We start from the raw sequence: 10,682 nt of genomic DNA, 5'->3' as shown, positions 1-10,682 counted from the left end.
TAAGAAAATATTCTAATACCACATAAAGTCTAAATTTGACAAAATAATAAAATTTCTTAAACATTTACCTCAAAGGTGTAGTCAATCCTTCTTTACTTAGTCTTTTGAGTAGTCTCCTCTCTCAAAATTTCTCTCTATATACATTGACTTAATAAACTTATATATCGCTAGGATTTCAACCTTATTTTCTAAAACTCCCTTATAATTATAAATTATAAAATTGGCACTACAAAGATTTTTACTTAAATACCCCTCCTTTTAAATCCTTTTTTTTTTTCCAGGTATTACAACTAATTTCAAGAATACATACAAAAACTGCTCAAAAGATATTTTTTAGGGTAGGGAAAAAAAATCAAAACTCTTGAAAAGGTTAAATTGTAGAGTTTTATCAATACTAGTCACTCACTACAAGAAAAATGCTTAATACAACGAAAAAAAATCATTGTAATAACAATTAATGTCGTTGTTATAGGTGTTGTTGCAATGACAAAAAAGTCGATGAAAGCCATTGTAATAAACTCCGAGACAATAGGTTTATGCAACACAAAATTTTCGTTGTAATAAATTTCATATATTGCAAGGATTTACTTTGAAAATCTTGTTGCAATAAGTTGATTTTTTTATTAAAAAAATAATTTTTTTAAAAATTTTTAAAAATAAATAAATCATTTTTTAAATAATAATTTTTTCATTAACCTATTTTGCAATTCAAAAACAATATCTACAAAATATACTAACAAATTAAAGATATGCATAAAAGATGAAAAATTTGAAATACTTCATTTCAATACATATGTCAAATAACACAAATATATACACAACTTGTTGAGTTTACATTCAATCACATAATTTCAAAAAGTATGCCAACATCAATACAACATGAAAGAATAGTTTCATGCCAAAGGTGTTATCCAAACATGCGTCACGACCATTTCATTGACTTACCACCTATTTTGGAAATAAAATAAGAAAATAAGTATAAAGTTGTAAAACATCATATATGTACAATTTTTAGACCCCTTAAAACAATATGCTTAACCTAATATTATACTAAGTTGATTAACAATATCGTTATTTAAGATTAGGTTTAGCACAAATAACCATAAATAATAAAGCAGCAGAAAATATAAAGAACATAAAGATCCAGGAAAACCAAACTGGTAAAAAACCTGGGGAGGATTTAACCTAACTATTCTCAAGGTAAAACAGATCCACTATGAAAAAATTGAAGTTTGTACAATAGAATTTAGACCACTAACATTCTATTGCTACCTCGAGTAGAAAACTTACTACCAAGACCCCATGATAGTTCTGAGTCCACGGACTACTTCTTTCTTTAATCCACATCAACCACAAGTTTTTCTACTTTGTGACTTTCTTTAAGTTCTTTAAGCAGCAACTGAAACGATCACCAAGCTCTTGACATGAATATTGATCTTGATAACCCTAAGTGTGTATAAAGGTAAACACATTTAGATATCACAAGAGATTCAACACACAGTACATCAAAGACTTCTAAAAAGTAGCTAGGGTTTTTCCTTTTATACTTGGAGTAAAACATAAAACCCTACACGTCAAACGGGGCTTGGGTTGAGTTGGAAAATTCTGCAAAAAATTAATCTGCATGAGGTTCGATCGATCGAGCCTTGTAGATTTAGACCAATAAATCCTGCAATCACTCGATTCCAACTTTACAATTAAACAAACTTTGAGCAGCCTAAATCTAGACTCTAAGTTTTGATCATAGTTTGCCAACACATTAGAAATTGAAGTTCTAATACATTTAGTTCCTAATTTCTTAGAACCTAACAAACTCCCCATTTGGCAATTCGTGACAAAACACATCACAAAACTGAAATGCTCAAAGTTACAAAATAGCCCATTAAAAATTAAAATGCTCATAAAAAATTCAACCTAACTACTATCTATCAATTGCTAATGTAGATAGCAGCACGACTGAATTAACCTGTATATTCCTGAAACACTCAACAAACACATAAACACATGTGTGGAAAATACAAGTAAAACAAAATAAATTCTTGATTTCACAAAATATAAAAATAAAAGACATATACCATGAATAACCTCATAACTGTAAATCAATAACCAATGTATCACATGTGAAATAAGAAACAATAAAATAAATAAAAACATAGTGTCTCCCCCTAACATATATAACCCACATAAATAAACACATCACGAGCCAAATAAAAAGAATACATCAAAGAAGCACCCAAATACAATCTATCTCCAAAACAAAAACTCCCCCTATCAACATGATATGTACTCCCCCTTTTTGTGATGAATTGCCAAAGGGCAATCATGACTCATCATCAAAAGGTGGAGGTAGAGTAGAATGTCTAGCACTCGCCAAATCAGCTAGTAAAGCCTGAAGCTCAGCAAGCACATCTACCAAAATCTATCCCTGAGCCGTCTGAACGGTCATGACAGTATCCAGAATACTTCGTAGAGAAGCATCGCTCGAAAAAGAAGGTGGAGGATCAACAGCAGCTGTGGTCGACATACTTCTCAATAGTAGGATCATCTGAAGTAGGAGGCATAGATGCACCTGTAGAAGACTCAACTCAAGAGCGTTTAGAGCTAGCTTTCATCTTAGTTGCTCTTTGCCTAAGAAAGGTGGCACCTATGGGAGCGATAATATGGACAAACTCAAACGCAGGAAAATCCTCTAAACCCAAATGTAAGAGAATCCTATGAATAAAGACCGGAAAGAAAAGACCATGTGATTTAGAACTACTCCTATGAACCTCAACTAGGGATCGAATGAAAAGAGTAGGAAAACTCACAAGAGCATTAGTCACAAGGGCATACAAAAATGCACATCTCTCAATAGGAATGGTGTGCAAGTGAGAGATAGGCCAAATAGAATGACAAGCAATCCGAAAAAACAGATAATTGAGGTCAGTAAGCTCGTGAGTAGTGATATGAGAATCAGAACCCCATCTAATGGAAGTACTGGTGATGTGAGACATGATCTCATCAAGGGGAGAGACCTCGGTGTAAGGATAAACTGGCTGTCGTACCAAAGGTACTCCAAGAGCAGTGGCCACTACCTGAGTTGTAATGACATACTCTTCACCCCTTATCCAACTCATCACATATTGAGTATTGGAATCATTGGAGTGGACAAAGAGGTTCAAATAGAACTCTCTTATCCAGGCAGAAGGAGGAGGGTGCTCAATGTCCATAAGAGGTAACCAACCCCGACTCTCAAAATTCCTACGTATCTCAGGATTTAACTCATCTAGGATCACTTTACACTCAACCCATACCGATCTAAAGATATAGAGTTTCTCATAGTTCTCTTGGTTTTTCTCAAACCTAAACCTATCACTCTCAAAAACAGGTGTAGATGAAGAGCAGGTTTTCTAATTTGCTCTAGTTTTCCTAACCATGATGCTAAGGAATTAGAATGAAAGGAAAACAGAAACAAAGAAAGAAACACAAGGGCAGACTGCATTAGAGAGGGTTAGAGCACAAAAAACTCAATAAATAACAATCTAACTATATTGTAATTACCTATCTCAATTATAAAATAAGAGTTGCCTATTACAACAACACATTTCGATGTAACATTATTATTATTTTTTTTTTTTTGCAATAATACTTGTTGAATTATGTCTTTTTTCTTGTAGTGATTGTACTCCCCATAAAAAACTAAAAGATGGTGGCACTAAATCAAAGTTACACTTGTGAAATTTCACAAAGAAATCTACGGCTACCTACTCCTTTCCTAATCTATTTACATTTGGTTGATGCTTTTTAGCACAATCCTTTTCCATAAATTTCTTGAAGCATAAGGATATTGACAATTTTTGCATTCTTCTAAGCTTCTCTAGTGCATTTTCTTATTTGTCTATGGCTCTTTCTCGACTACTCTCCTACTCCTAGTGAGGATAGAGAAGATGAAGGGGAAAAAAAGACAACAAATACAACGTACATGAGGCATTCTGAAGTAGAAGCCACATAATCAAACAGCCACGCCATCATCCTGGCAAATTAGTTCTTATTAAGTTAAAAGTATCTTACCTTTCAATCAAGCATCTTACCCTTATAAACACTACCAAGCATACCTTCACCAATAAAATTTTCATGAGAAAAGCTAATTGTATACTGCTGAAGCAACGCAATAGTGAACTTTTGCAGAACTTGCATTCAGACTCTTTGAAGGATGTATACCTATAGTTACTTTGAAAGGTACCATTGGTTCTAGAGAGATCTTCTCGAAAGGATAAAATGGAGGAAGTCGTGGTGGCAAGAACTCCATATCAATGCGGCTCATGACTGAATCATGATTCTTCTTGGGCAGCGAAATTGCTGGTGTGCTTTTCACATCTACCTCCTGTTCATTCTAAAACTTTGGAAGTACACTTGTTCTTCCATTATCTTTAACATAACTATCTCTTGGTTTCGCAACTCTCCCTCTTGGCACAGCTAAAGATATTCAAAAATACAATTTTCATTTAGAACAGAATAAAAGAGAAGGAAATTTCAACAATTTTAAAAAATAAGAATGAACATTACATTATATTACATCCCTATAATTCTATACATAGCATCTTATAGAAATTTACCAACTTAAAAGCTCTACAAAGATTACTATGGTTTTGACACAACCAATTAATGGTAACCACCCTTCACACACTATATACATCAGTCATAGCAGGTTGACAATTTTCCTTAAGCATTAAAGTGTGAACATGACTAAATCTAAGAAAAGAGCAAAAAATATAATGCACCTTAAAGAATATCAGACAATCAGACATATTATTGTCTTATAAATGCAAATGAGGTTAAAATTCAATTCAATAAACATAAATGATAATAATATAGCGTACGAGTGGGGCCAAGATTTTCTGCAACTAAGCAACTAATCCATTCTCTACCATAGTTTGTAATTCGAACTTTTCTCTGCAAAAATTTGCAATTCAAACTTTGTGATACATATTTGTATTGTAAATGTTATTGATAGATTATTATGGTTCTTTATTGTTATCTTTTTTGCTTAACTTTCAAGTTTATTGGTAAGAAACGATGCTTGTGCTTTCTGCATGTGTGTGTTTACAATAACAAAGAGGTGAAATCCAATTCAGAGACAGAAGGGTCTTGTTTATCATAGGGGAAAGTTGAAGTTGCGTGCACGCACGCGCGCGTAAATACACACACACACACACACCAAGAAACTATCAAACGGTGTTTAGATTGTGAAACAATATAATTTATCGCTTCTTAATTGTGAACGTAGAAAATTTTTAGATGGGCTTTGTTTCATAGTTGTTAACCCATGCAATGCATGGAAACTTTTAAATTGTATTTGAACATGTTAAGTTTAAATATTTCTCTAAATTTAAACTATTTGAAAGTTGAATTGGCTTTAATATAAGATAAAAATTGTAGTTTAAACATTTCTCATCAAAAACCTTCAAAATTTTATATATAAGATCCTTATAAATGAGAAACAAATAAAATTTTATATATACGATCCTTATAAATGAGAAACAAACAAATATTATAAAGCAACATATTATAATCATCATAATGTGCTATACATTTGGTTTAATAAGTACTACAAAAAAAATTAGTCATTTACACTTTATCTTGAAGCTTTATCAATGCTTTTCAAGAATCTATTTCCTCCTATTGTTAGGCTCTTCTCTTTCCTTAACTTCTCAAGCTACTTAACTCTTCACCAAGTTTTTTATAAGCATTTAATATCTTAATCTAAAACACAAATAGTCCAGTTTCAGATTCTTCCTAGAAATAAATTGCCAATAATGATGCAACAAAAAACAAATAGAGACTAAAGTAGAAAACTAATAAAGACTTATCACTGCTATGGTGCTACCCTTGAATTGATGAACATGGGCATCTAATACAACAAAACTACTCAAAACTGACATAGCCCATGGAAAAAAAGACTTTCACAAGGAAACAGCGGCTTAAACAGAACGAAACCCACTTAGGATCCACTTCACACAATCATCTAATGAAAGATAATGAAAAGAAATTTTAAATAAATAAATAAATAATGAAAAAAAATAAAAGAAACAAACAAAGAAAGATAAATTGACCTCTTTACGTAACAACCACAGGTCTATAGTGACTTTTTCCTGCCTAAAAGTGTTATCAATCAGCAACACTGACTCAAAAAACAAAGTGTGTGCAATTAACACAAATCTTATTATAATCCTAGAGAAAACTTAAAATTTTGCATATAAATCTGTAAGTGTCTTAGCTTTAAAAAATTTCAAACTAAATCCATGCAATAGAAGATCTCAACCACAAATGAAAAGAAAATTGCCTCAACAAAAAAAGGAACAAAATTTTTCAGGTTAACTGAAGGAGATTGCAAAATTATGTTTGTGTTTGCCTTGAGAGAGAGAGAGAGAGAGAGAGAGACTTACAGGTTGGAGGAGCGGAGGTAGAAACAGATGAGTGAGAGAAATAGAGACAAAGCGTGCATCTAAAAAAGGGAGAGGGGTAGAGCGTCTGGTTGAGTTTTTTGGGACTCGGGCTGAGTTTATTTTAACTAATTGGGTTTTGTTTAGTTGAAATTTTTGGGTCGTTTGGGGGAAGGAAAAGGGTAGAGAAGAGAGGAGGGGAGAAATAGAGAAGAGAGAGGAGAAGGAGAATGACGTTTGGCTTTTGGGATTAATTTTCAAAATTGGGTTTTGGGGAAGGAGAAGAAAAATTTTCAAGAGTTTTTTTTAGCTAAAATCCTCACCCAAAACTCAAATGAAAACAATTAAAGATTCTAGAATCTTTACCTGCTTTTTCCTATGATATAACCATAGCCCTCGAAACAACTTGTGTGCAAGTCACAACTAACTTGGTTGGGATTTCAAATAGTGTTATTTGGTAAGTTTTAATTTTAAGCAATAAGTTTCAATTTTGAGTGAGACTTTTTGTCAGACACGTGGAGCACATATTCTAAATGGGAATGAAAAGAATGTTTACAACATGAATACACCCAAAAATGCACCTAAATTAAGCACACTACAATTGAACATTGACAGAAGTGAAGGAAACAATTTCAAAATAATCCATAACGAAATTTAAGAAATATTAGTCAAAGGCAATCCCTTGTATATTTTCCCTGTATAGTTGCAACTTTAAATATATCAGGAAAGTGGACACATATTTTGTATTTGATTGTAACCCATGACTTAAATGAAAGAAATCTTATGTAACAATGATCGTAGAGTTAGATATGACTAAAGCTAAATTCTTTACAACTTTGATCTTTCACAACAATTCACAATAGGGTATCTAATAGTTATAAAAGATGTTGTCTCTATAGGGAATCATCCAGAGTGTCACTTTTATACACACACAAACTGCTATTAGCAAACCCTTTGCTAAAGTTTAAAGGATCAAATCTAGGCAAAGTACAAAGCAGACATTGAATCTTTTGTTGGAGAGCAAAATGGAGAAGATTCTAGGAAGGAGGGTAACTTGACAAATTAGTGCCAATTATTGATGCCACAGTCAAAGATTAGAAAGATCACAACTCTTGCAACATCATCAAAAGACTTGTCTTTGTCTCTCTCTCACTCGTCATGAGATTTTTTTTTTTTAACAAACAGTAAGGATTTATTAACTGAGAACCAGCATCAAACACCTATCAAGCACTATAACTAAAGTTTCAAAAACCTTGACTTTAAACTAAATAGATTTAATTTGGAATGAAAAGAATTTGGAGAATTACCAGAAAGTACCAAATTTCTCAAAACTAATTCATATTTCATACCTATAGATCTAAGAAAGAAAGGAAAAAGAAAATTACCGGTGGTAGTTCTCACTCTATCGCTATATGGTCTTATGGTGTTGATGGTCCATAGATTTTTCTTCTATGGCTAGGCGATTGACGATGTAGGAAGCCAGCCTGACGCTTGTGGCAACAACATTCACGAACACTATCTCTATATCCCTCTCAATCATTCTGTGTTTTAAAAACTTGAAACAAAAAAAAAAAAAAAAAATCAAATCTAAACCTATCCAACAGGAAAACTCAATCAAAAGTAACATTTCATACCCAAATCAATATTTTTAGTGATTTCTATAATCTAAAAAAAAGGAAGCAAAAATCTAAAATTGAGAAAACAATCACTTTGATAGAGATTCCAAAAACCGAAAACAATAATGAATCAAATCAAAGCCTACCCAACAAAAAAACTCAATTAAAAGTAACGTTTTATACCCAAACTTACAAAATTGAGAAAAAAAAAAGTACCGTTGTCAATGTCAGTTCCGGCCTAATGGTCTAAATTTGGCAAGGGAATGAACGGTGTATGGTTCAGACGAACTCTACTTTCTTTCCCTTTTGATTGTAACGCACAATGGATGGCTTTTAGGAACTATGCCTCTCTTTGTTTCCTTCTCCGTGTCCCAGGCCTCATCATCTCTCTATTTCATCACCTCTCCCTTTCTCTGCTTCTTTCTCCGTGCCCTCATCACCTCTCTCTATTTCTATTTCCATGTACATTTAATTTTAACCGGTTATTTTTTGTTATTTATAATGGGAGGGTTTTAAACGGAATCGTAGCATTGCCAAACAACATAATTTATCGCTTTTTAACTTATATGTGGCAGAATTTTAGATGTATATTTTTCCTACGTGGCAATACCACCTTGATTGTAGGAAAAAACTTCTGCTATAGTGATGATGCATAGAAAATCAGTAGGCTGAATGTTCCGGGTTTCAATGGACTAGTGGTTGCTTGGAAGGCCTAAAAAGAAAGAAAAACAAAATCAAAGGTGACCGAGGTGAACCAGCCAAGAACCCTTCGATGCGTAAGTTAGCTTTCTCTCTATAACTCAAGAATTTCAACTTTTTTGGAGCGGTGGAAACTTACCTTCACTTGATATGGATGAGTCCTTTTTATTGCGAGCTTTGGAGTGGTTACTTGTTTAGTAACTTCCTCAACATGGATGGAAGTTAGAAGGTTCAAACTTAACTTTCACAACTGCTATAAAAGTTAGAAGGTTCAAACTTATCTTATATAACTACTATTAGAAGTTAGAAGGTTTAGACTTATCTTCTACAACTGCTATTTGAAGTTAAAAACTTAGTGGGAAGTTAGAGTGATGAATAAAGATTTTGCTCATACTTTGGAATAGTTCTAGAAAATGGTTCATTTTCCAAAGAGCATTTTCTATAAAATTGTCTCATTTTCCAGTGTTTGGTAACAACCTTGAAAATGAGCTTGAGAATGTTTTCTAGTGTTTGGTATGCAATTTTTTTAAATATTTCTTGTATAATTTAAAACATATATATTATGTAAACTAACTAATGTAATCATTATAAATAAAAAAACCAAGAATGAATTTGGTTTACATACTAAAATTTTGACAATAGATACAATCAAAATTAATTAGTTGTCAAATTTTCATGATTTCTGCCACTCATCTTGCTCATATATATAGACATTAACGTATGTACACACACATATATATCAACCATTTGTCTATATATATATATATATATATTTAACAGGGGAATACATTTTCAATAAGTATAAATAATAATAACTTTTAATTGTTTACTCTTTTTGTTGGTATACTAATTGTCTACTATGGTCAACCACAAGTTTTCAATATTACTCTAAATTATGTATTTACATAATGTATTGTATAATATATCATCACTGCATAGTATCTGCCAACAAAAAAAGTATTTGCCAACAAATGCAATTCTCCTAAACAATTATCATTCATTATATAACAATATTATTAGTCCACGGTAAAGATTGTCCCATGTAAAAGCAATTTAGAGCAATATAGGTACTATGTTTAAAATTTTCATCTTTTACTTCATTCATTCTTTCTTCTTCTTCTTCTTCTTCTTCTTATTTTATTTTATTGCACTTTATGTACAAAAAAGAAGTAACTTCTATCTGGAATCCATCAAATCGAAAATTTCTTAAAGAAAAAAGAAAATTGAGCTTGAAATTCAAAGCAAAGAATTAGGATTTTGGTAGAGAGAAATAAAATAATCACCACTGCAAATTTGTTCTCCTTTGCAAGTCGGAGCTATTGACCAATGAGTGAAGGAAAAAAAATCTAATTAGAGAATTGTGTTACAGAGGGGAAGAGAAACATGGAGAAAAGAGAGAAGAGAGATAGTAAGAGAGAGAGATCTATGGGAAGATGAGAGACTAGAGTTAGTAACAGTGAGAGTGTGAGGAGAGAAAAAGTAAAAGGAAGAGAGAAAAAGTGAGAAAACTTACCACGAGAGAGACAAGGCACCAAAAAATTATGTTTCCCATGGCTATAGACAAAGATAATATTTATAGGAGATGCAACGCGTGAGAGAGAGATTGTTTTCCAAAAATTTTTTGGAAAACAACCTATAGAAAATAAGTCTTATTTTTATTAGGGTTTTCCGTTGACCAAAGATAGTTTTCCATTGACCAGTTTTTTTTTTTGTGCTACCAAACACTGGAAAATGTGGAAAACTATCTTTATAGAAGGTTTTCCAGTGAAACAAACAGAGTGTTATTATGAAAATTTCTAAGTGTTGGGAGGTCGACTAGGTTTTTCCGTGCTGGACGACCTTCTCACACTTGGACGACCTTCTTACATTGGGACAACCTTTCTGGACTTGGACAACACTATGGATGAACTGGAGATAGTTCAATTTTTGGTTCACCATCATATAG

At 32.5% G+C, this 10,682-nt stretch overlaps 1 long non-coding RNA gene across 2 annotated transcripts; it reads right to left on the bottom strand.

Annotated features, from left to right (window-relative positions):
* Window positions 1-751: 751 nt before the first annotated feature.
* LOC142615376 (uncharacterized) lies at window positions 752-8,524 on the bottom strand. 2 transcript variants are annotated; one of them, XR_012840734.1, is made up of 4 exons: window positions 8,255-8,524; window positions 7,808-7,977; window positions 1,291-4,455; window positions 752-948 (listed from the first exon to the last, which is right to left on the bottom strand). It is a non-coding gene; the product is annotated as an uncharacterized LOC142615376 (long non-coding RNA). The 2 variants fall into 2 exon arrangements; XR_012840735.1 differs by lacking the exon at window positions 752-948 and having other exon boundaries at window positions 1,191-4,455.
* Window positions 8,525-10,682: the final 2,158 nt, after the last annotated feature.

This window comes from Castanea sativa, chromosome 11, assembly GCF_040712315.1.
Source record: "Castanea sativa cultivar Marrone di Chiusa Pesio chromosome 11, ASM4071231v1".
Taxonomy (NCBI): Eukaryota; Viridiplantae; Streptophyta; class Magnoliopsida; order Fagales; family Fagaceae; genus Castanea; species Castanea sativa.
Note: the sequence above shows the minus strand (reverse complement) of the source record. Positions and strands in the feature narration are given on the sequence as shown.